We start from the raw sequence: 25422 nt of genomic DNA, 5'->3' as shown, positions 1-25422 counted from the left end.
AGCATAAGTTGCAGTGGGAAGCTCAGTGTGCTACAATGCGGCCTAGCCGGCCGGTCCAACCACCGTCTGCCATATCTTGTGCATCCGCGGCCTCTTCATCCTCTGTGACTGGGGGGACAGCAGTCACACCTGTTTTGGGGCGCAGACCTGCCACCTCTTTACCCGCAACAGCCAGCGTGATTGGCAGGTCATCATTTTCTTTGGAGGTGGGAACACCAGCTGGTGTTGAGCGCTGTCCGACATCGTTAGCACCACCTTTGGATCAAGGCAACCTAACATGTCCGCCTGCATCTTCCTCACAGACCGGCAGTTTGCCGGGGACACCCTTATCAACCCCGTCTAAGCACAATAGCCAGCCCTCGGTCCCTCAGATGTGGACAAGTAAAAGACCATTTCCTCCTAGCCATGAGAAAGCTAAGAGGTTGAATTTCACCATCTGCAAGCTCTTGGCTACAGAAATGCTGCCTTTCCGCCTGGTGGACACAGAGGATTTTCGAGACCTTATGTCCGTCGCAGTGCCCCAGTACCAGATGCCCAGTCGGCACTACTTCTCAAAGAAAGGTGTGCCTGCGCTCCACCAGCATGTCGCACACAACATCACCGCTTCTTTGAGAAACTCTGTGTGTGACAGGGTGCATTTCACCACAGACACTTGGACGAGTAGGCATGGACAGGGGCGTTACATGTCGCTGACTGGGCACTGGGTAACTATGGTGACAGCAGGACAAGGGGCTGCTGTCCAAGTCTTGCCGTCCCCACGAGTTGTGCGTCAATGCTCTTTATGTCAAAGTTCCTCCACTGCTTCTGCCTCCTCAACCTCCTCTCGGTCTTCCACCTGCACCCAAAGCCTGTCTGGTCATGCCACAAGCTTTCTAACTGCGCAGAAGGGATCCTGCACACCTCCTTACTATGCTGGCAGTAGGGCTCAACGTCATCAGGCGGTTTTTACATTGAAATGTCTGGGAAATGTGAGTTACACAGCTGAGGAGTTGTGGTCAGCTCTGGAGAACCAATTTCATGAATGGTTGTCTCCACTGGACCTGAAACCAGGGAAGGCCGTGTGCGACAATGCTGCAAACCTGGGGGCGGCCCTTTTCCGGGGCAATGTCACACACGTGCCTTGTATGGCTCACGTGTTGAACCTGGTTGTCCAGCAATTTTTAGCCCACTATCCCAGACTAGATGGCCTTCTGCAGAGGGCACGGTCGCTGTGTGCTCACTTCCGCCGTTCGCATCCCGCAGCTCAGCGACTTACATCTCTACAGAAGTCGTTGGGCCTGCCACTTCACCGGCTAAAATGCGATGTGCCTACCCGGTGGAATTCAACTCTGCACATGTTGCAGCGACTGTGGCAGCACCGACAAGCCCTGGTGCAATACGTTTTGACGTATAGCCTGGGCCAACGAGATTCAGAGATGGGGCAAATCACGCTGGAGGAGTGGTCTCAGATCAGGGACCTATGCACCCTTCTGCACAGTTTTGAAATGGCGACGAAGATGTTTAGTGCTGACGATGCCATTATCAGCATGACTATTCCGGTGATTTACATGCTGGAGCACATGTTAAACAGAATTCGGAGTCAGGTGGTGGCACAAGAGGAGGTGGAGGAAGTAGAGGAGGAGGACTTGTATGCGGAAGGGCTAACATCTGCAAGGTCCAGACGGTCGGCAGCACCAAGGCGGCAGGCATGTGAGGGTGGGGGAGATGGTTTTACCAGGGCGCATGGTAGCAGCCAAACTAGTGAGGAAGGTGCAGGAGCCCAGGAAGAAGTGGAGGACGAACTGATGGAAGACTCATCAGATGAGGGAGACCTTGATCACATTTCTGTTGTGCGAGGTTGGGGGGAGAGGACAGAGGAAGGAAGCATGATTGTTACCTCGCCACCAACACAACAGGGACTTGGTGCTCCTGGATGCGCAACACACATGAGTGCCTTCTTGCTGCACTACCTGCAACATGACCCTCGAATTGTGAGAATTAGAAATAATCCTGACTACTGGGTTGCCACACTGTTAGATCCCCGGTACAAAAGTAAATTTGCAGAAATTATTCCTGCCATAGAAAGGGATGCACGCATGCAGGAGTATCAGCAGAGACTGTTGCAGAATCTTACATGTGCTTTTCCACAAAATACCAGTGGTGCACGTAGTGAATCTCACAGTTCCAACTTGCCAACCGTGGGACCGTCAAGTGTTCAGCACTCAAACCGTAACAGAACCACAGTATCTGCTGGTAACATCAATTTTGCGGAATCATTTCACCACTTTTTTAGCCCATCCTTTGCAAGGCCACAGGAGACAGGAAGTCTGACACATAGTCAACGCCTAGAGACGATGGTACAGGAGTATCTCCAAGTAAACATTGAAGCCACGACTGTGTCACTGGACCCTTGCTCTTTTTGGGCTTCCAATCTGGATAAATGGCCAGAGCTAGCCACTTACGCCTTGGAGATCTTGTCATGCCCCGCAGCCAGCGTTCTGTCTGAACGTGTGTTTAGCGCTGCTGGTGGTGTGCTGACAGATAAGCGCACGCGGCTCTCCACTGATAATGTAGACAGACTCACGTTCATAAAGATGAACAAATCATGGATCCGAAACGACTTTTCTACCCCTGTGTCATCCTGGGGAGAGTAAAAGCTTGATGATTGGTTAAAATCACCCTACCAACCGTTTTAAGCTTTCAAATTACTAATCATGTTTATCTGTATCTTGACTGGAAAATAATTTGGGCTTTGTAGCAGTGTGCAGCACTGATCCTATTAGGCCATCTATACTAAAGCTTCACCAGATTTAAAATTAAAAATAATTTTTAGCTGCATCTAGCCCGGAAAATAATTTTGGGGCTCCGAGATGCGCAAGACACATAAGTGCCTTCTTGCTGCACTACCTGCAGCATGACCCTCATATTGTCAGAATTCGAAGTAATCATGACTACTGGGTTGCCACACTCTTAGATCCCCCATACTTTTCGATCAACCTTTTCATTTTAATAAAGACCAAAAAAATGGTCATTTTTGAAATTATAAGCATTAGCAGGTTGTTAGAAACTGAAATCAAACAGTTTTCAACTCAAAACTTTATTCTAGGTGATGTTACATTTTCACATAGGACCCCTTGTTCGAAAGGAGCTTCTGAACTCTCTCGTCCATTGAATTTGTCAGGTTTTGGATGGTTTCTGCTTCAATTGTTTTGCATGAGGACAGAATACCCTCCCAGAGCTGTTGCTTAGATGTGAACTGCCTCCCGCCATCATAGACACTCCTTTTAATGATGCTCCAAAGGTTCTGAATGGGGTAGAGGTCAGGGGAGCATGGGGGTCACACCATAAGTTTGTCCCCTTTTATGCCCATATCAGCCAGAGATGCAGATGTTTTATGTGCAGCATGAGATGGTGCATTATCATGCAGAAAAATGATCTTGCTGTGAAATACACGGTTCTTCTTCTTGAACCATGGCAGGAAGTGCTGTTTGAGAAAATCCACATACATTATGGAGTTCATCTTTAGCGCCTTCAGGGATCCTAAAGGGGCCGACAATCTCTCTCCCCATGATTCCAGCCCAAAACATTACTCCACCTCCTCCTTGTTGGCGCTGTAGCCGTGTTTGCGTGGGGTGTCCATCAACCAGCCATCCTCCACTCCATCCATCTGGACCATTGAGCGCTGCACGGCACTCATCCGTGAACAAAACTGTTTTGAAATCAGTCTTCATGTAATGTTTGGCCCACTGGAGCCGTTTCTGCTTGTGTGAAGTGGATAGAGGAGGTCGACAGGATGGCGTATGCACAGCTGCAAACCTCTGAAGGACCCTGCATCTTGTTGTTCGGGGGACGTTGGAGGCACAAGCAGCTTCAAAAACTTGTCTGCTGCTATGACAAGGCTTTTTTGCCGCTGCTCTTTCAACCTGACGTAATTGCCTGTAGGAAAGAGTCCTCAATTTGCCCTTATCAGCACGCACACGTGTGTACTGTGAATCAGCTACATACTTCTTGATTGCCAAGACACTTCATCCTGATCATCGCACAATGTTGATTGTAGTCATGCCTTGACCTAAACACTCCACAATTTGTTGCTTCTCAGCAGCCGACACATCCTTTTTCTTTCCCATTTTGGCAGAAAATGTAGGCTGCTTAATAATGTGAGAGAGCCTTCTTAAGTAGTCTTGCCTTTCATTGGACACACCTGCCAAACTAATTAGCACAGGTGTCTGCAATTGCTTACAGTGATATAAAGAGCCCTGACACACATCACCATCAATGAGTTTAACTGACAAACAAACAAATTCTTCCCTTATCACTCCTAAACACTTTTTGCATAATAATTTGGAACGCAGTGTACATGTGCTTTTCCACAAAACACCAGCGGTTCACGTAGTGAATCTTACAGTTCTAACTTGCCAACCGTGGTCTGTATGGAGTTGTTCAATAAAGGGCCCAAAATTAAGATAACATAGATGGGAGAGGTCTCTATGAATAGGAATTCCTAAGTATTTGATACCCTGTGAGGGCCAGGCAAAGGGAAAGTTGGACTGGATGGAATCCTATATGGATTTGGGGAGGGAGACATCGAGGGCCTCAGACTTCGCTGCATTGATTTTAAAATTTGACCATGTAACAAAGTGATCTATTTCAGCCATAACAGCATGGATGGATATATGTGATTGAGTGATATATACTAGAACATCATCAGCAAATAGAGAGCACTTGTACTCGGTGCCTCCCACCTCAATCCACCTAATATTGGGGTTATGGCGAATTGATGAGAGCAAGTGCTCCGTCACTAGGATGTATAAGAGAGGGGACAGAGGAAATCCCTGCCTTGTCCCATTGGTGATTGTGAAAGGTGATGAAAATGTTCTGACGCACCCCCTGGGCCTTGGGACACCCGGAGCCGGACCCTTTTTGGTGGATGCTGGTGGTTGTAGTCTTCGTGGCGGCGACCCGGTTCCGTGGCTCAGGGCGGTCAAACCAGTGGCGGAACTATTTATGTGGTTTTGATGTTTAAATGTACGACTACGCCACCCGTGGATTGCGGTCAGAGTGAACCGCCGCTACAGGGCAGACCGCTGAGGCTGGTGTTGTGGGTGCAGCAGAGCGTAGCATAACTCCCCACGGGAGGAGTATAGCCTCAGGGCAGTGTATGCGGAGGATGGGGGTGATGGTGCAGGGCAGCAGCAGTAACGACACGGAGTCAGTGATGCAGTTCAGGGCCTTTACTCACAGTTCTTATTATCCAGACCACGTCTGCAGGTAACGGCTGCCCACGTCATACTGTGCTCACCAGGTGAGGGGCTCAGACAACTCCCAGATAACTTTGGAGCGCTTCACAGGACCCCCTTTGTGTGTCCTTTGTCTGGCCTTTCTTACCAACACTTCTGTCCGGCTGCCTCGGGCCTCCTCTTGGTAAACTTGGCGCCAGTTTCCCTGACCCTATGTGGTGCCTTCCTAGCGGGTGTAGCGAGGGGCTGCGCCACATAAAATGTCAGAGCCTCCTGTTTCTAGCTGAGGGTCGTTTCCTGCCTCCACTAGTTCGGGGACCGGTCTCCCCCTTTGGCCTGACCCCTCCACGCAGGTGGATTCGGGCGTGCGGTGGCGACTCGCCCGTCCGCACCCCTGGGATCCCTTCATTCCTCGTTCCTGGAGCCTTCTCCGCTCCTCTTCCTTCCTTCTCCCTCTTCCAGGCCTGGGCCTCTGTTACTAGGCCCGCCTCCGGAGCAGAGCTCATGCAGAGCCCCTGCTCCCTGCCACTTCTGCTCAGACTTCTCTGCACTGAACTAAGATGGTGCCCACCTTTTATACTCCCTTCTCAATGCACCCAGGAACTGCTTCCTCCCTGCTCCTGCACTACAGGGTTCCCCTTCCTCAGTGTTCCCCTGACGTATTGTGATACAGGGCCGTGATTTTGGCTATAAAAGGGTCCCCTAGACCCCTACCCCAAGCTTTTTAAGAGAATCATATATGGCGTGCCAGGAGACTCTATGGAATGCTTTCTCAGCATCCAACGAGAGTATCTAATTACAAATTTTTAACTGCATCTAGCCCAGGAAATACTTTGTGCCTAGTAGCAGTGTCTGCTAGTCAGCGGATTATCCCGGCTGTTAAGCAAGCTACACCACCTGTAGTTTAGACTCTTAATTTTTTCAAAGGAAATGCTTCGGGACCATGGGATACTTAGTGAAGAGCATCAGGAGGCACCCCAAGGCATAGGGGCTGGGACTGGCAGTAGGATGCCTTGCGGTGGACAGCCGAGCTCGATCCTTATAAAAGCTTTTTAACTGCAGCAGCTTTAGTGGACGCTACTGGAGCTGGAATTACGCGGCTGCTGGCATGAGACTTGCCCTCCAATAGATCCTTGTAAATGGATTTAAAGTGTATTCATTCAAATTAGAGAGACAATTTAAATGAAAAAGCTTAGAGCTGCCTCCACCACAGGGGGGCTCGCTCGACCCACCAGCGGACAGGCACCAGTATTGGGAGAGGGGGGCTGGCCATCAGGGTTCACTGCGGCTCTGGCACAAACCCGGCGACACGGAGGTGGCATGGGCAGGAGCGGACTGGCCGTGTCGGCTTCTCACTTTTTGGATTTTAGAAGGGCATGACATGCCTATATCTGTGTCTCCCCCTCCTTTTACTCCTCCACCTCTTTTATTTTCGCATGACTATATGTACTTGTCACTTTTCCATGTGTTAGTTATGTCTTCTAAGCAGTTTGTCAGCTTTTGGACACCTTTGAAGGTGTTTTCTATGTGTTTCTATGTGTTTTTGTTTGCCTGCCATTGGTTTTAACGGTGTTCGAAGGTGTTCGACGAACAGTTCGACGAACAGTTCGGCGAACACACGGGTGTTCGACGAACCGAACCGAACTCGAACACTACGGGGGTGGCTCAACACTAGTCCCAACCCCATTTATAAGGCAAGAAATCCCACTTATTAAATCTGACAGGGCACACCTGTGAACGGAAAACCATTTCCGGTGACTACCTCTTGAAGCTCATCAAGAGAATGCCAAGAATGTGCAAAGCAGTCATCAAAGCAAAAGGTGGCTACTTTGAAGAACCTAGAATATAAGACATATTTTCAGTATTTCACACTTTTTTGTTAAGTATATAATTCCACATGTGTTAATTCATAGTTTTGATGCCTTCAGTGTGAATGTACAATTTTCAAAGTCATGAAAATACAGAAAAATCTTTAAATGAGAAGGTGTGTCCAAACTTTTGGTCTGTACTGTATTTATTTGGAATAATAAATAATTATGACATTTATTGGATAAATGGACTAAGAGAGGTGGAAAATTTAGATTTAGATTTAAATCAGACATTCGGAGGAAGTGAGAGAGCTGCCAAAGCCCCAACTTTCTCTGTACGTCAGTTACTTACGAAGGAGGGGAGAGTGAAGAGGCCGCCGATTGGCTGTAGTACACACGTGACATAGCAATATCACATGAGCCCCAACACGAGCTGATATTATTTTGTAGGGGGGAACGTAATGATTGAGAAGGGGTTGTCTGAGTTTTGGACAACCCCTTTTAGTGCTGCCAATATTATAGCCCATCAATGTATTATGTGGAGGATCTGAGTGCGTGTCACCCTGCCTGGTGCTGTCCCTCAGCCCTGTTCACCTTTAAGGAATGAACTTCCGCACTAGACACAATGGAGGTATAAGCAATCAAGCTAAGGAACTTGTGCCCATGCTAATTGATGGGATGGAATAGTGGATGGAACCCTGGGCCATGGAAAGGATGCACCAATGAGCCCTGATTCATATGTTAAATAATGTTTTTTTTTCTCATTAGCTAAAGGAGTAAAATCTATAGTAAAGGCACGATTTTTATAGGGGCTAAATCACCTATATGAGTGTAGCGCCCCGAGGGTTCGGTCGCTACAGAGGTATTGCATCTCACCCAGAGGTGTGATATCTCACTTCCAGGTAAGGATGGAGTGTGGCTCAGGACCCTAACACCCACATGCACTACACCACATTTCCGGGGGGCAGGGCGACAATGCTCCCAAGAGTGAGCACAATTGTCCCTGTCCCTGGCTGGAGTGGGGGGAGGGAACACCTAGAAAGGGGGAACCCGGTAGTGTGTGGGTGGGGAGAGTAGATTCTGGGTGCACTGAAAAGTAGGAGTATATAAGATGGGCACCATCTTGGAGTCAGAGAGAAGAGAGAGGGGAGAGCAAGGAGAGAAGGAGGCTGGGAGCAGAGGCTCTGCATGGGTTCTGCTCCGCAGGCGGGCCAAGTCTCAAGGCCTGAGCCTGGAGAGAGAAAACAGTAAGTAGAGGAACGGAGGAGGCTCCAGGAGTGGAGTGAAGGGACCCCAGGGGTGCGGACCGGCCAGTCGCCACCGTACGCCCGCTGCTACCAGAGTAGGGGGGTCAGGCCAAGAAAGGGAACCGGATCCCTCATCTAGTGGAGGAGAGCAACTACCCTCAGCTAGTAACCGGAGGCTGTGGCATTGCAAGTGTACGGCCCCTCACTACACCCGTTAGGAAGGCACCATATAGGACCCAGGGAAACGGAACATACGTTTGCCCGCCAAGGCCCGAGGCAGCTGGACAGAAACGTGGTCAATTGTGGGATACGACAGGCCAGAGAAAGGACACACGAAGGGGGGCCTGAAAAGCATTCCAAAGGTACCTGGGAGTTGGGTGAGCCCCTCACCTGGTGAGCACAGCACGACGTGGGCAGCCATTACCTGCAGAAGTGGCTTGGAGTGTAAAACTGTGAGTAAAGACCCTGGACTGCATCACTGGACTCTGAGTCATTACTGTTGCTCCCGCGCACCATCACCCCCACCATCTGCACTCACTGCCCTGGGGCTATACTCCTCCCGTGGGGAGTTATACTACCCTCTGCTGCGCACACAACATCAGCCTCAGTGGTCTGCCCCGCAGCGGCGGTTCTCAGTGACCGCAATCCATGGGTGGCGTAGTCGGACATTTAAACATCAAAAACCAAATAAACAGATCCGCCACTGGTTTGACCACCCTGAGCCACAGGACCGGGTCGCCACCATGGAGACTACAAACCCCCAGCATTACACAGAGACCCGGCTCCGGGTATTCCCCCGCACACGGCCCAGGGGGCACGTCATGAGCTGTTTAACTGGAGCTTTGGTGGTGACAGACTCCTTTTAAAAAGAGTTTTCCAGGCTTCAGATAAATGTGTTCAGTCACTCTATGTGACTGCAGGTTGCCTAATCCTGACAGTGTGCTTTATGCACAATGCCAGGATTTCACTCTGTTGCCGCCACGGAGACTACAAACCCCCAGCATTACACAGAGACCCGGCTCCGGGTACTCCCCCGCACACGGCCCAGGGGCGTGTCAACTTTGGCGTAGTCGGCAGGATCGAAACCAACCCGTTATCATCGAGTATTGTGTGCCTAGAGACTGTTTCACTGTATTGAATGTGGCGCCCGCCCCAGAAGAACGGACGCCATTATGTGCGCGCCAAAAGACAACAAGAAGCCACCTCCCATCGTGGGCCAGGTCCCAGAATGGCGCCAAAGACGGAGCCCACCCCCAACGCCCATGAGTGCGGCTGTAGAGATGTCCATCAACGTGGGGGGGCTGCCCCTGAGAGTGATTGCCAGCAGGTTGCCCCAGGACCACCCCCAACAGTGGCGGAAGGGAAAGAAAACCGAAGGGCAGGGTGTGGTTTGGATCAGTCTTGGCGGACCACACCCGGAGATGGCAAGGAGCGCCAGCCCCGGTACCCTGACGAGTGGCCTGCTGCAGGCCGAAGCGGCTCCGTACAGCCTCGCGGAGCTGATGGCCCAGCTCCCCGGAGAGGACCCTGAATTCCTCCGGGCTGGACTGGAGGATTTGGACCAGAGGATGGTCCAGGCGCAGCGGGAGGCCATCGCGGGATGGAAGGAGGAAATGGACCAGCGGGTCGTGACCCGGCAGCGGGTGGCGTTGCCAGCACCCGTCAGCGTGCCTGCCCCTGAGGACAGAGGAGAACCACTGGAGGCTGAGAGCAGCACTGCAAAGGGAGCAGGTAAGGGGGACGCCCCTGCTACAAGCCCGGACGCCACTAGCCTGCCCCTGGACCCCGTCGCGGAGCCGATCACCCCGGAAGTCGCTGCACCTCCTCCGCTCCCGCCGCCTACACCTAGGCCCCAAGCCCTGAGCGCAGCCACCGGACCACGCCCCACGCCATGCACCTTGATCCCGGGTGCGGTCGGAGGCGGCCCGCTCCAAGCCTGGTCGCAAGGCCTGATGCCCCAAGGCGCCTTCCACCAACGAGCGCCCCCGGTCCCAACACTACCACCCCTGGGCGCGGATTTATACAGTCAGCTAGCCGGTCCTGATGGAGAGCTGGTCCCCCTGCTATGCAGATGGGTTCACCCTTGCCATCGGAGGGACCTGTCCGCAGGGGCCAAAGCCCCACTTCCTCCGCTCCTGCCCTCTCCGCAGCCAGTCACCATTCCCCAGCTCCCGGATGAAGAGGTCCAAATAGAGTGGGACCAGACCGGGGAGGACTTGATGGGGTTCTCGCAGGAGATGCGGGCGGACGCAGCTCGCAGGCGAGAATTCTGCCGCCGGGAGATAGCGCAGCTGGAGAAGGAGAAGCGGGCGCGGCGCCAGAAACAGGAACAGCTACAGGCCCGGAGCGTGGAGGAAAAGACCCGAACCCGCCGAGACCCCCAGGCTGCACGCGGTCCTAAAGTCACCGGGATCGTGATCAGGTTCCACCAGGAGAAGGGGTGGGGGTTCATTCGGGACCCGATGACAAACACAGACCTCTTTGTCAACCGGAGGGATGTGGAGAGTCGCCTGCCCGAGGGTCACCCAAAACGGGATCTGTTCCCGGGGGGATCAGGTGTCATACACCCGACACAGAGGTCTGCGGGGGTGGTACGCCCTCAACGTTTGGCGGGAAGAAGAACACCGCTGCCCTGAACCCTGCTGCACGGAGGACCCGGATGGGTCTGAAGAATTTGATGAGCAGGAATGTCAACAAGGGGGACACCGCTACTAGATAGCAGCAGCAGAAACTGTACATAGTTACCCGTCAGGGTGGAAGAGGAAGAGTCATGCCCGTTTGCGGATTATAAAAAGTTCACCCGGTTCGGGATTGTTGACAGTTTATTTGTTTGCTAAAGTTACCCGAAAAGGGTCTGTGAACTATCCGCCTGAGGACTGGGAGCAGCCAATCTTTTCTATCCGGCTGAGGACTGGGAGCAGCCAACCCTTGTAAATAGTTGCACTTCTTAAAGTGCCCCCTATTGGTTTTATACACACCTACCTCAATGAATACCTGAAGGTGTTTGAAAGTTTGCACTTAGTAAAATTGCACCTTGTTGGGTGACATGGACACCTGGTCGCGGCAAGGACTGTGGCCTGTTAAAGAGACTTCGCCGTTGAAATATTGCTGATAATGTTTTTATATTTTCTACTTAAAAAAAAATGTTTAATATGTGACAGATGTGTTTATGCAGGTGAAAAGAGTTTTGTGGTGTCTTATGTATGTGAAGAAAGTATTATAATATTTTTGAAAAGAGAAAAGTTTTATGACAAGTAACGTTTAAAAAAAAAACAAAAAAAAAACTTTAATTCTGCATGTCTTGAAATCAATTGTCTTTTTCTCTGTTCCAGCCCAGGGACGTGCTGTGATTTACCAGGGGGAATGTAGCGCCCCGAGGGTTCGGTCGCTACATAGGTATTGCATCTCACCCAGAGGTGTGATATCTCACTTCCAGGTAAGGATGGAGTGTGGCTCAGGACCCTAACACCCACATGCACTACACCACATTTCCGGGGGGCAGGGCGACAATGCTCCCAAGAGTGAGCACAACTGTCCCTGTCCCTGGCTGGAGTGGGGGGAGGGAACACCTAGAAAGGGGGAACCCGGTAGTGTGTGGGTGGGGAGAGTAGATTCTGGGTGCACTGAAAAGTAGGAGTATATAAGGTGGGCACCATCTTGGAGTCAGAGAGAAGAGAGAGGGGAGAGCAGGGAGAGAAGGAGGCTGGGAGCAGAGGCTCTGCATGGGTTCTGCTCCGCAGGCAGGCCAAGTCTCAAGGCCTGAGCCTGGAGAGAGAAAACAGAAAGGAGAGGAACGGAGGAGGCTCCAGGAGTGGAGTGAAGGGACCCCAGGGGTGCGGACCGGCCAGTCGCCACTGTACGCCCGCTGCTACCAGAGTAGGGGGGTCAGGCCAAGAAAGGGAACCAGATCCCTCATCTAGTGGAGGAAAGCAACTACCCTCAGCTAGTAACCGGAGGCCGTGGCATTGCAAGTGTACGGCCCCTCACTACACCCGTTAGGAAGGCACCATATAGGACCCAGGGAAACGGAACATACGTTTGCCCACCAAGGCCCGAGGCAGCTGGACAGAAACGTGGTCAATTGTGGAGTACGATGGGCCAGAGGAAGGACACACGAAGGGGGTCCTGAAAAGCATTCCAAAGGTACCTGGGAGTTGGCTGAGCCCCTCACCTGGTGAGCACAACACGACATGGGCAGCCATTACCTGCAGAAGTGGCTTGGAGTGTAAAACTGAGTAAAGAGCCTGGACTGCATCACTGGACTCTGAGTCATTACTGTTGCTCCCGCGCACCATCACCCCCACCATCTGCACTCACTGCCCTGGGGCTATACTCCTCCCGTGGGGAGTTATACTACCCTCTGCTGCGCACACAACATCAGCCTCAGCGGTCTGCCCCGCAGCGGCAGTTCTCAGTGACCGCAATCCATGGGTGGCGTAGTCGGACATTTAAACATTAAAAACCAAATAAACAGATCCGCCACTGGTTTGACCACCCTGAGCCACAGGACCGGGTCGCCACCACGGAGACTACAAACCCCCAGCATTACACAGAGACCCGGCTCCGGGTATTCCCCCGCACACGGCCCAGGGGGCACGTCATGAGCTGTTTAACTGGAGCTTTGGTGGTGACAGACTCCTTTTAAAAGAGTTTTCCAGGCTTCAGATAAATGTGTTCAGTCACTCTATGTGACTGCAGGTTGCCAAATCCTGACAGTGTGCTTTATGCACAATGCCAGGATTTCACTCTGTTGCCAGCTTGAGCAGTCATCACATAACTGAAAACTGTGAGATTTTCATAGTTGCTGTCACGCACCAGCTAGCAACATGTAACACCATTGCCAGCTCGCCTGCATGGTTTCCCTTCTCCCTCCATGCAGGCACGCTGGCATACTCACTGCTCTGGCCCCACGGCATGGTCCCCTTCTGCTGGCATGTCTCCTGCCTGTGCATGCCGCACTTCCTGGCAGCTCACCTAGTGTGCACATGGCACTGCTTTCCCCTTCTTAAAGGGGTTGCACACGCACATAGTAAAATTCCCCCAGTGAATAGCTGGAAGCATTTAATATAATGAGTTCACCTGGTGGATGGCTCTCAGCCTATTGCTGAGAGTCAACCTGAATAAAAGACTCCCTTTCCCTTAGGGAGTTGCCGAAGCAACAGCTTTCATTAGTATGTAGTTGACCCTACTAGTGAGTTGTTAGGTCCTCTTGTCCTGGTGTGGCCAGTGTCCTGTACCCGAATCCTGGGTCCCAGTGTGGATAGGTCCTGAACCTGAATCCCTGGTCTGTGTGTGGCAAGCTCCCCGAACATTGTTCCCTGGTCCTGGAGAAGCCAGTCCTGTTCCCGAAGTCCCCTGGTCCCAGTGCGGCCAGGGCCGTGAACATTGTCCCCTGGTCCTGGTGCTGACAGTGCCCTGAACATTGTCCCCCTAGTCAAGGTGCAGCCAGTTCCCTGAACATTGTCCCCTGGTCCTGGTGCGGCCAGTGTCTAAACATTTCCCTATCCATGTATCCAGACTTCTACAACCTCTCCCAGAAGAATACACCTTAATCTCTGTGTCAGTAACGTTTCTGTAGTAAACCTGAACTTATCCTATAAGTTGGAACAGAGCCCTAGTCGCTGTCAGCTACCTGACTCCTGGGGTCAGCAGCTGCAGTATCGGCATCTGTCTAGGAGTGGTACCTGGTGGCTGTGAACACCAGGTAGCCACTTAGCTACACCCCTACCTAGACAGACCCGGCCCTGAGGCACAGTGGGTCCACTAATTCCCTTTCACCACCGGGTGGCGTAACACAACATTTCCTCGCAAGGAAGTAAAACCCCTTTGATGGTTACACAAAAATACACAGACAGAAGTCATATTGGTTACATATCACGTTGGAGTCACTGAGCTTGGTGGTTATGGTATAACAGGAACAGGCAATAGGCTCTGTAGTTACATTTAGAGATTGAGGCACAACATTTGGTGGCTATTCTACTAGAAGGCACAGAGAGTAGCTGTTGCAGAGTAACAAGAACAGTTTTTTTCACTTGAATAGCAGACAGTTCTCGCCAATAGCAAACACAACACAACTACCGAACAAGTATCCTAGTACACTTTACACTGTTCCACTGATACTGTACAGTACTAGTTCCAGAGACACATATTCTCTCACAGGTCTTCCTGTCTGTGCCACTATAACAGGCCGCCTCAGAGCCATCAGCCACTATTCCTATCAATGTCTCAAACCAAAGAACTACTTAGTTTCCAGGCTACAGCTCCTCTTTCTCTCTCCATCTCAGGTTACAGTTCCATTTTACTGTTTTTGGACACGCTTTCTCGTTATAGGTGGTCCTATCTATTTTACTCACTTCCACAGTGCCATTAATTCCACAACAGTTTACAGACATTATCATCACTGTCCCCATTAGGGCTCACAATCTGCATTACCTATAAGTATGTCTTTGTAGTGTGGAAGGAAACCAGAATACCTGGAGGAAATCCATGCAAACATGGCAGGACATACTACCTCCTTGTAGATGTTGTCCTATGTGGGATTTGTACTCAGGAAGCCAGTGCTGGAAAACCAGTTAACCAGTGGCGTACCGCCAATGTTGGAAGACCACACGGTCACCATGGGGCCTGGGAGTTGAGGATGCTGATACAGTTGAAAGCAATGATGGGATAGGGAAGCCATCTGCTCCCTCCTCCATCATTCTCCCTGTGCGTTTGGACCCTGACGTGCAGTGGACGCGGTGATGTCACTAATGCACTCACACTGCTCCAAGCAGTAAAGTGCTTCAGAATGCTCACTGCCGAGCCTGGAGCAGTGGGTAAATGATGAGAGGTGAGACCCCGCCAAATATTAATATTTTTTGGGGGGAGGGGCTGAGGGGAATTTAGAACTTCTGCTTTGGGGTCCCATGATTTCTATGTATGTCCCTGGTGTTAGCCATTGTCTTGGGGCAGATAGGCTGGCACAGTTATTTGCTCCCGATTACTACTAGGTGTATTAACTCGGGGGTTAATATTTAAGTGTTCATTTAATGAGCTGAGGTAGCTCACAAGTAGCTAAAGCTGACAATGAATTAAGGCTTGCAATCGATGTCAAAAGCAATAAAAAAGGATTTTGGGGGTATGTCAAAAGTAAAAGAAAAGTCAAAGATGCTATAGGATTTTTACAGGATGAAAATGGTGAAATGGTAAGAAAGGATGTTGAGAAGGCCCAACTTTTTAATTCCTATTTTGCATCTGTTTTCTCTCAGAAAGAAAATGTAACATCAACTGATCTTCACTGTCCTATTAAAGGAATAGAGAATTCCAAGTTATCTGTAAACAGAGAGATTGTAAGTGAATATTTAGCTAACATAAATGATTTCAAGTCTCCAGGTCCAGGTGAATTACACCCCAGAGTACTGAAGGAGATCGTAGAAGAAATTTTAGAACCACTCTCCATAATCTTTGAAAATTCTTGGAGAACAGGAGAAGTCCCAGAAGACTGGAGAAGAGCAAATGTTGTTCCTATCTTCAAAAAGGGGAAGAAGGTGGACCCAGGGAACTATAGGCCGGTGAGTCTGACTTCTATACCAGGAAAGATCTTTGAACAAATTATTAAACAACATGTATGTAAGTACCTGGATAAGAATGAAGTGATTAACTAGAGTCAGCATGGGTTTGTAACTAACAAGTCATGTCAGACTAAATTAATTTCCTTCTATGACAGAATCACTGACTGGGTGGATCAGGGAAATGCTGTAGATATAGTATATCTTGACTTCAGCAAAGCATTTGACAAAGTATCTCACACCATCCTTATTGAAAAAATTACCAAGTATGGAATGGACAAGGCAACTGTTAGGTGGATTCATAACTGGCTAAGTGATCGGACCCAAAGAGTGGTCGTAAATGGCTTCACATCCAGTTGGATGAATGTCTCAAGTGGGGTACCACAGGGCTCTGTCCTGGGACTTGTATTGTTCAACATCTTTATCAATCATTTAGATGAAGGAATTGAGGGTAAACTGATTAAATTTGCCGATGACACAAAGCTAGGAAGGATAGCTAATACTAGAGAAGAGAGAGAGAGGATTCAAAAAGACCTAAATAAACTGGAGCAGTGGGCAGTAACTAACAGAATGTTTTTTAACAAGGAAAAATGCAAAGTACTACATCTGGGCAATGAAAATGAAAAAAGCATATACAAAATGGGAGGAATAGAGCTACAGACTTAGGTATACTAATAGATCATAGACTGAACATGAGTCAACAGTGTGATGCAGCAGAAAAAAAGGCAAATACAATTCTGGGATGTATTAACAGAAGCATACAGTCTAGATCATGTGAAGTCATTATCAGACTTTACTCCTCTTTGGTTAGACCTCATCTGGAATACTGCGTCCAGTTTTGGACACCACATTTTAAAAAAGACATCGACAAACTGGAGCTAGTTCAGAGAAGAGCGACTAGAATGGTGACCGGTCTGCAAACCATGTCCTATGAGGAACGGTTACAGGATTTGGGAATGTTTAGCTTACAAAAAAGAAGACTGAGAGGAGACTTAATAGCTGTCTACAAATATCTCAAGTGCTGTCACATTGTAGAAGGATCATCTTTATTCTCATTTGCACAAGGAAAGACTAGAAGCAATGGGATGAAACTGAATGGGAGGAGACACAGATTAGATATTAGAAAAAACTTTTTGACAGTTAGGGTGATCAATGAGTGGAACAGGCTGCCACGAGAGGTGGTGAGTTCCCCTTCAATGGAAGTCTTCAAACAGAGGCTGGACAGACATCTGTCTGAGATGATTTAGTGAATCCTGCTTTGAGCAGGGGGTTGGACCAGATGACGCAGGAGGTCCCCTCCAACTCTACCATTGTATGATTCTATGATTCTAAGTAGTCATCAGAATGCAGCCTGCAATTACTTAGTATTGTAGAGCTGGCTTCTGTCTTCATCTCTCTCTCCAACCAGGCTCAATTATGTAGCATTCCTGAGCAGTTCTCTTAGCCTTTCCTTGCTCTGGCTTACTGATAGGCATACTTTTTTGGCTGCAGGTGTCTTGTATGCATAATGAATTAGGCTTGATTTTAAGTATTTTCAGTCCTCTGAATCAGAAGATGTCATTCTTTTTTTGTAGCAGTTCTACTTTTTGAGATAATGTACAGTTGCCCACACATGAATTTAGTATTTTTTCCTCGACAGAGATATTAATTATAGAATCAAAGATGGTCTGTAGGGTATGGGACAAATACTTGAATACTAATTAAATGCAATGCGTATTTAAATAAGTATTAAGGTATTAGTCATATACGTCATATACATAACTGACCATCTGTGATTCTATACCGACTGTTGGTATAGAAATGTGTGGCAATGCAGTAGAGCATTTGGCAACCTAGGTTATGTCTTTTCATTCCAAGCTGAGTCAGTGTGCTCCTGGTTTGAGAGTGAAAGGTTGGCATCAACTAGACATTGTATGTTCCTTCCTAGAATACTTAATAATTCAAAGGTCTAGTGCTTACTGATTCAGCAAAAGACCATTCCTAAATGTATTTCTGATTTTGTCTAATCTTTATATTTTTCACCCTTGCAGGTGATAACATGGCCTCATCATGAAGACAGTGTTTGAATCATCCCGATAACTTTTGCTACGTTTGTGGAAAGTATACATTTAGAAAACATAGAAAATCCATTTCTGATTTTGTTAAAAGGGCATATCAATATCTAAGCTATTTCAAAATAAAACTAGGGGACCAAGATAAGACATGGGTTCCACACATTGTCTGTAAAACTTGTATTGAGCTCCTTCGGCAGTGGTCAACTGGTAAGTGGAAATGTCTGAAATTTGGCATACCTTTGGTCTGGAGAGAATTAAAGAATCACAGTGATGATTGTTACATCTCTGTGGTTAACATAAAGGACATTAATAAATGTAATCGTAGTAAATTGATGTATCCCGACCTAGACTTGTCAAAACTACCTGTTTTCCACTCTATTTACATACCATTCAATAAGCTAGAAGATCTCCCTGTAGATGAATCCTTTTCTTCACCTATAAACAGTAGTTATGATGACAGTGATTTTGAAGGAACCTCATCAGTGCCACAAGTTTTTAATCAGCCGGAGCTCAATGACCTCATTAGAGAGCTTAATCTCCCAAAGAACTCAGCAGAATTGTGGGCGTCTAGACTGGGAGAGAGGAATTTTTTACATTCGGAAACCAAAATCACATACTGTTGCAACAGAGAAAAGGATTTACTACCTTTTTCTAGGAGGAAAGTGACTTTCTTTATTGCAAAAATGTTCAAGGCTTGCTGATGAAATTGGGCATATCACAATATTGACCAAGCGAATAACGGCTGTTCATAGACAGTTCTAAGCGTAGCCTAAAATGTGTGCTTTTACACAACAAATATGGATCAGTCTCAATCGGTCACTTAACTAAGATGACTGAAGAGCAAAACACAATTGCTCTGGTCCTACAGAGAATATCATACCACGATCACGAGTGATCAATCTGTGTGGTTCTAAAGATGGTGAATATTCTCCTGGGGCAGCTGAGTGGATACACTAAGTATCCCTATTTTATCTGTCTCTGGAATAGTTGATCAAAAAATGAGCACTGGGTGAGAAAACGGTGGCCTCTGAGAGAACACATAATAGGAGAAAAGAATGTAATTGCAGAAATATCGGTTGACAGGAATAAGATCATTTATACACCACTGCACATCAAATTAGGTTTAATGAAGGAGTTTGTAAAGGCTCTAAATAAAGCGGGAAGAAGCTTCGACTACATCTGCAGAAAATTTCCAGTGCTGACCATCGAGAAGCTAAAGTTGGGTATTTTTGACGGTTCTCATATCAGAGCACTTATGAAAGATCCACACTTCAAAGATTTATTGAACAATGCTGAGGCAGATGCATGATTTTCACTATGTTTGTACAGAATTTTCTTGGGAAATATAAAGCATGTACAGTAATTACACTGAACTACTGAACTAGCAGAAAGAATGCTTTGTGTCACCTTGGCTGTACAATGAGTATCAAGGTGCATTATATCCAGAGCCACCTGAACAGTTTCCCAGAAAACGTTGGTGATCTAAGGGTGCTTTCACATTGTGTTCAGGCACCCATTCAGTGGCCCCATCGGGGCTTACGTCCGAATCCCCTGCGAAACGGGATCAGGACGTATGCGCCGACGGGGCCATAGACTATTTTTAGCCCCAATTTTTTCACTTTTACAAGGAATAGCACAAGAAAATGGACCCCACGTTTTGTTACTCGGTTTCTTCTGAGTGCGCTGATACCCCAAATGTGTACCCCAAATGTGGTCAGAAACCTCTGTTTGAACAAACAGCAGCACTCGGAAGGGTAGGAGCACCATTTAAATTTTGGAACACAAATTGGCAGAAATCGATTTCAGGCGCGATCTCGCAATTGCAGGGCCCCTAAGGTGCCTAAACAGCAGAAAGTCCCCACAAGTAACCCCATTTTGGAAAATACACCCCTCAAGGATTTTATCGACAGGTATAGTGAGCATTGTTAACTCACAGGTCTTACACAGAATTTGATAATATTAGTACGTCATATTGAAAATGTAAATTGTTTTCGCAAAAATGTTGTTTTAGCCCCAAATTTATCACTTTTGCAAGAGGTAACACAAAAAAGTGGACCCCAAAGTTTGTTACTCAGTTTCTTCTGAGCACGATGATATCCCACATGTAGTCAAAAAGTTCTGTTTGGACATATGTAACAGCAGGAGGGAAGAAGCGATATTTGGTATTTGGATTGTAAATTTGTCTGGAATAGATTGCACCATGTTTCATTTGCAGAGCCCCTGAGGTACCAAAACAGTAGAAACCCCCACAAGCGACCCTATTTTGGAAACTAGACCCAACAAGGAATTCATCTGGGTGTGTGCTGAGCTTGTTGAACCCATAGGTGTGACGCGCCCCCGGGCCATGTGTGGGGGAATACCCGGAGCCGGGTCTCTGTGTAATGCTAGGGGTTGTAGTCTCCGTGGCAGCGACCCGGTCCCGTGGCTCAGGGTGGTCAAACCAGTGGCGGATTTGTTTACTTGGTTTTTGATGTTGAAATGTCCGACTACGCCACCCGTGGATTGCGGTCACTGAGAACCGCCGCTGCGGGGCAAACCGCTGAGGCTGATGTTGTGTGCGCAGCAGAGGGTAGTATAACTCCCCACGGGAGGAGTATAGCCTCAGGGCAGTGAGTGCAGATGATGGGGGTGATGGTGCGCGGGAGCAACAGTAATGACTCAGAGTCCAGTGATGCAGTTCAGGGTCTTTACTCACAGTTTTTACACTCCAAGCCACTTCTGCAGGTAATAGCTGCCCACGTCGTGCTGTGCTCACCAGGTGAGGGGCTCGGCCAACTCCCAGGTACCTTTGGAATGCTTTTCAGGACCCCCTTCATGTGTCCTTCCTCTGGCCCGTTGTACCCCACAATTGACCACGTTTCTGTCCAGCTGCCTCGGGCCTTGGCGGGCAAACGTATGTTCCGTTTCCCTGGGCCCTATACGGTGCCTTCCTAACGGGTGTAGTGAGGGGCCATGACACGTACAATGCCACAGCCTCCGGTTACTAGCTGAGGGTAGTTGCTCTCCTCCACTAGCTGAGGGATCCGGTTCCCTTTCTTGGCCTGACCCCCCTACTCTGGTAGCAGCAGGCGTACGGTGGCAATTGGCCGTTCCGCACCCCTGGGGTCCCTTCACTCCACTCCTGAAGCCTCCTCCGCTCCTCTCCTCTCTGACTGAACTCAGCAACTCTTCTCTTCTCCAGTCTCAGGCCTTGAGACTTGGCCTCCCTGCGGAGCAGAGCCCGTACAGAGCCCCTGCTCCCAGTCTTCCTCTCTCTCTTCTCTCTGACTCCAAGATGGTGCCCACCTTATATACTCCCCTTTCCAGTGCACCCTGAATCTACTCTCCTCACCCACACACTACCGGGTTCCCCCTTTCTAGGTGTTCCCTCCCCCCACTCCAGCCAGGGACAGGGGCAGTTGTGCTCACTCTTGGGAGCATTGTCGCCCTGTCCCCCGGAAATGTGGTGTAGTGCATGTGGGTGTTAGGGTCCTGAGCCACACTCCATCCTTACCTGGAAGTGAGATATCACACCTCTGGGTGAGATGCAATACCTCTGTAGCGACCGAACCCTCGGGGCGCTACAGGAGCTTCACCAAACTTTTTAAAATGTGGATGTGGAAACTTCACTGCTTAAGGAATTCATTTAGGGATATAGTGAGTATTTTTAACCCACTCGTGCCACACAGAACATTGGGGCATGAAAATGTAACATTTTATTAGTAAAAATATAATTTTTTTTATTTGCTGCAAATTTGTCAGTTACACAAGGGTTAATAGATGAAACTGGAACTTTCTAATTTCTCCTGAAGGTGGTGATGCCCCATTTGTCACCAGAAACTACTGTTTCTCCACACGTCAGGGCTGAGATATAATACTTGCAGGCCACATTTGCGTAGCCCCTAAGGTGCCAGAACAGCAGATAAACCCTAAAAGTGACCCGATTGAACGTCTCAATGAATTAATCTTTGGCTGCAGTGAATATTTTGTAACATCCATGACATGCTTTATTCTGGAGAATTGCAAATATGCCAGTTTAGTGCCCATACATTGTGCCCCCATTCAGTGTAGAGTCCCCACATATTGTAGCACCCCCAAACATTGTGCCCAGCTTGTGCTTCTGGAGAAATGCACCCCATAAATTGTTAATTGGGCTCTCCCTAACACAGTAATGACAAACATGAGGCGGCTTACTGTGGTTTAAGCACAGTGGTGCTCAGAAAGTGAGGAGGGCATTTGGATTTGGGAGGGCAGATTTCAGTGGATTTTATTTGAGGGGGTGTTGGAGACGTGTCACTTTTCCAGAGTATTTCTTCTACCAGTACCGTGGGAACCCCCTATATTTCCAGTGACAGATGATGGAGCTGAGTGAGGGCTGGTTTTGTGCAGGATAAATTAGGGTTTTTATTGGTAACATTTTGGGATACATAACATTTTTTGATCGCTTTCAGTATAATGCTGGGATCACATTCTTGTGTTCTACGCTGAGCACTTATGCCGAGGTTTCCGTGTAAATCCCACAAAAATTCGATTCAGACCCCCGCCGGAACCACGCACCATAATGAGGCAGATGGAGACACTTTGGACTCCGTTTGGTGTGTGCTCCAGTGGTATCCATCACTAAAAAAGTACAGTGACTATTTTGTAACATCAGCGGCATGCTTTTTTTTTTGAGAATTTCAAAATCTGCCAGTTTAGTGCCCATAATTATGCCCATATACAGTGTAGTGCCCATATATTGTAGCGCTCCCATACATTATGGCCAGATTATACTTCTGGAGACACGCACCCAGTAAATTGTTAATTGTGCTCTCCCCACTACAATAATGCTAACTGCGGTTTAGGCACAGTGGGGTTCAGAAGAGGGGGGCACTTGGATTTGGGAGCGCAAATTTCACTAGACTTCATTAGAGGGAGTAGGAGGCATGTTGCTTTTTTTGAGTCTTTGTTTACCAGTAACGTGGGAACCCTCTATATTTCTGGTGACAGGTGTTGAGCCAGTGGGGGCTGGTTTTGTGCTGGATAAATTCTGTTTTTTATTGGTAACATTTTGGGTACATAACATTTTTTGATCGTTTTCAGTATAAGGGCTCATACTCATTTGCGAGAAAAACGGACGAGTTCAATCCGATAAAACATCGGATTTCACTCGGACCAATGTTAATCTATGAGTGACATCTCATCTGCGATTTTTTTTCTCCGCTCAAATCGGACTGAGAAAAAAATCGCAGCATGCTGCGTATTGCCACATATCTCGGACGAGACTCGCCAATGCAAGTCAATGGGTGCGAGCAAAAAATCGCACGGCACTCGGACTATGTGAGTGCCGTCCGATTTTCACACACCTGTCTCTTTAAAAGCTGGCAATTCATCAGCCGCATACAGTTACAATGCAGCGGTACCCGACAATTTAGAATAGAAAGAATAGATCTACACACATAGAATAGATAGATAGAAAGATGTCAGTCACATATATAATTAGTACAGTGACTGTGCTGGTTACTGTATTCGTCATTTATTGTTAAATTAAAGATTTTATGTAAAAAACAAAAATTGGCGTGGGGTCCCCCGTAATTTTATAGTCTAGCAGAGGTTAAGCAGACAGCTGGGGCAAATGTCTGAAGCCTTGGAAGGGGGTAATACCCACGAAGCTTCCCAGGCTACTAATATCAGCCCCCAGGATAACAAAAAGAAAAAGAGAAAAAGGAGAGAAGGCATGCAATTAAAAATATTTAATCAAGTGATGGTATGTAATTTCACAGATTATTTCTGAAGCCAGACAGGTGGGCACAAAAGGGGTCAATGCATAGCTCACACAAATGTACAATCAATTGTATACAGCTGTGGCACCCCAGGGGTCTGGTTTCCACAGTAACAGCAGTGTTATGTCTGAGAGCAGGTGGGAGGTCTCTTGGTCAGGAATCCTATGCATGCCACACCTCCTGCCCGGTCCTGGGAGGGGAAGGACTTCCCCTATATAAACCTGGGGCTGAGGCAGGGTTAGAGAAGAGAAGAGTTGAGAAGAAGAGAAGCAGCATAGGAAAGAAAGATCAGGAGCTCTGTGAGAGCAGGCTAAAAGGAATCAGGGGCTGGCAGCTGAAGAGCTCGCCCTGATTGAAGAGTTACTACCGGACCCGGAGTCCGAGGCTGTGGGGATTAACCCAGACCCAGCAGCAGAAACCGCCCGGCAGGGGATTTCAGGTCCTCTGGCCAAGAAACCCGAAGGCACGGTCACACGCGTGGGACCAGCACCGCCGTCGTGGAGCGGAAGCCACTAGAAGGCCCCGAGTCACCGGCCATACGGGTGAGCACCACACGGTATACTCAGGGACGTGGGCTACTTTTACCCGCCTCTAGCAAGGTAGCCAGAAGAGTACGATTAGTTGGGGAGGCCTACAACTCCGCCTGGCCAAGGGGGATCCCATCTGCTCAAGGACTGACCAGGCCCCGACCGCTAGCCAGTACTCCGGGAGGGTCTATCTTTGTCACCAGTAAAGACCCTGAACTACACCGCATCGTCTCTGAGTGGTTCCTGCTACCCCCATCATCCACGTCGGCTGCCCTGAGGCCATACCCCTCCCGTTGGGGGTTATACCATCTACGCTGCACTATCCTACCACCGGCCTCAGCGGTCTGCCCTGCAGCGGCAGCTCCATAGCTGCATTCAACGGGTGGCGTAGTCGTCCTACATCTACTGCTAATATACCGCCACTTAGTCTGACTCCCTGGGCACGGACCGGGTCACCGCCACGAGACTACTACCCCTATCAGATCCGGCTCCGGGTAGTCCCTGCGTGCGCAACGCTACATCACATAGGCCCAGGGCGCGTCACAGCCATAAGTCCATAAATTATATATTCATATATTCAATATAGTAGTTAATTTACAGGACAAATAGCATATTGTAATGAAACATACATGATAGTAAAGAGGATAGTATCAGTCCACATCGATTGTATATTACTATAATCACAAATAACCATATTTCTCTACAAACCACAAAGATTGTGAATCATCATAACACAAAAGGCCCATTAGTAAGTAACCACAAAATTGAAGTGACGCGCCCCCTGGGCCATGGGTTACTCGGTAGCCGGGCCGGTCGGTGCAGGGGATGTCACAGTGGTGGTTACCCAGTCCTTGACCCAGGGCGGTCAATAAAAGAGGAATAAAGTTTTTAGAGAATAATGTTCGTGACGCCACCTGTGGTATGCGGCTATATGGAGCCGCCGCTGCGGTGCAGATCTTCTGGAGCTGATGGTGACGCAGCAGAGTTGGGACAGCTCTCCACAGGCAGAGCTTAGCTCCAGGGCAGGAAATGGTGATGTTATAGATGTTGCTGTGCAGTGTAGTGCAGGGGATGGAGCAGATAATGACCAGTCCACAACTTAAGGGCTGTTTCCTCTTATCTTTACTTGCGGTGGTTAGGCAGACCGGGGCACGGGTACTAGCTGGTAGTAGAGGTCAGGGCGGCCTGGAAGCAAGTTCGGGATCCACCTCGCGAGGTGAAGTTGGAGGCCTTCCCTTTGCGCTAATCTCTTTGGCCCTGCTGCTTATAGCTGTGCTGCGGC

The sequence above is a fragment of the Phyllobates terribilis genome, unplaced genomic scaffold, assembly GCF_046119375.1.
Source record: "Phyllobates terribilis strain yellow unplaced genomic scaffold, ASM4611937v1 Scaffold_1__5_contigs__length_1240528914, whole genome shotgun sequence".
In the NCBI taxonomy this organism is placed as follows: domain Eukaryota; kingdom Metazoa; phylum Chordata; class Amphibia; order Anura; family Dendrobatidae; genus Phyllobates; species Phyllobates terribilis.
Note: the sequence above shows the minus strand (reverse complement) of the source record.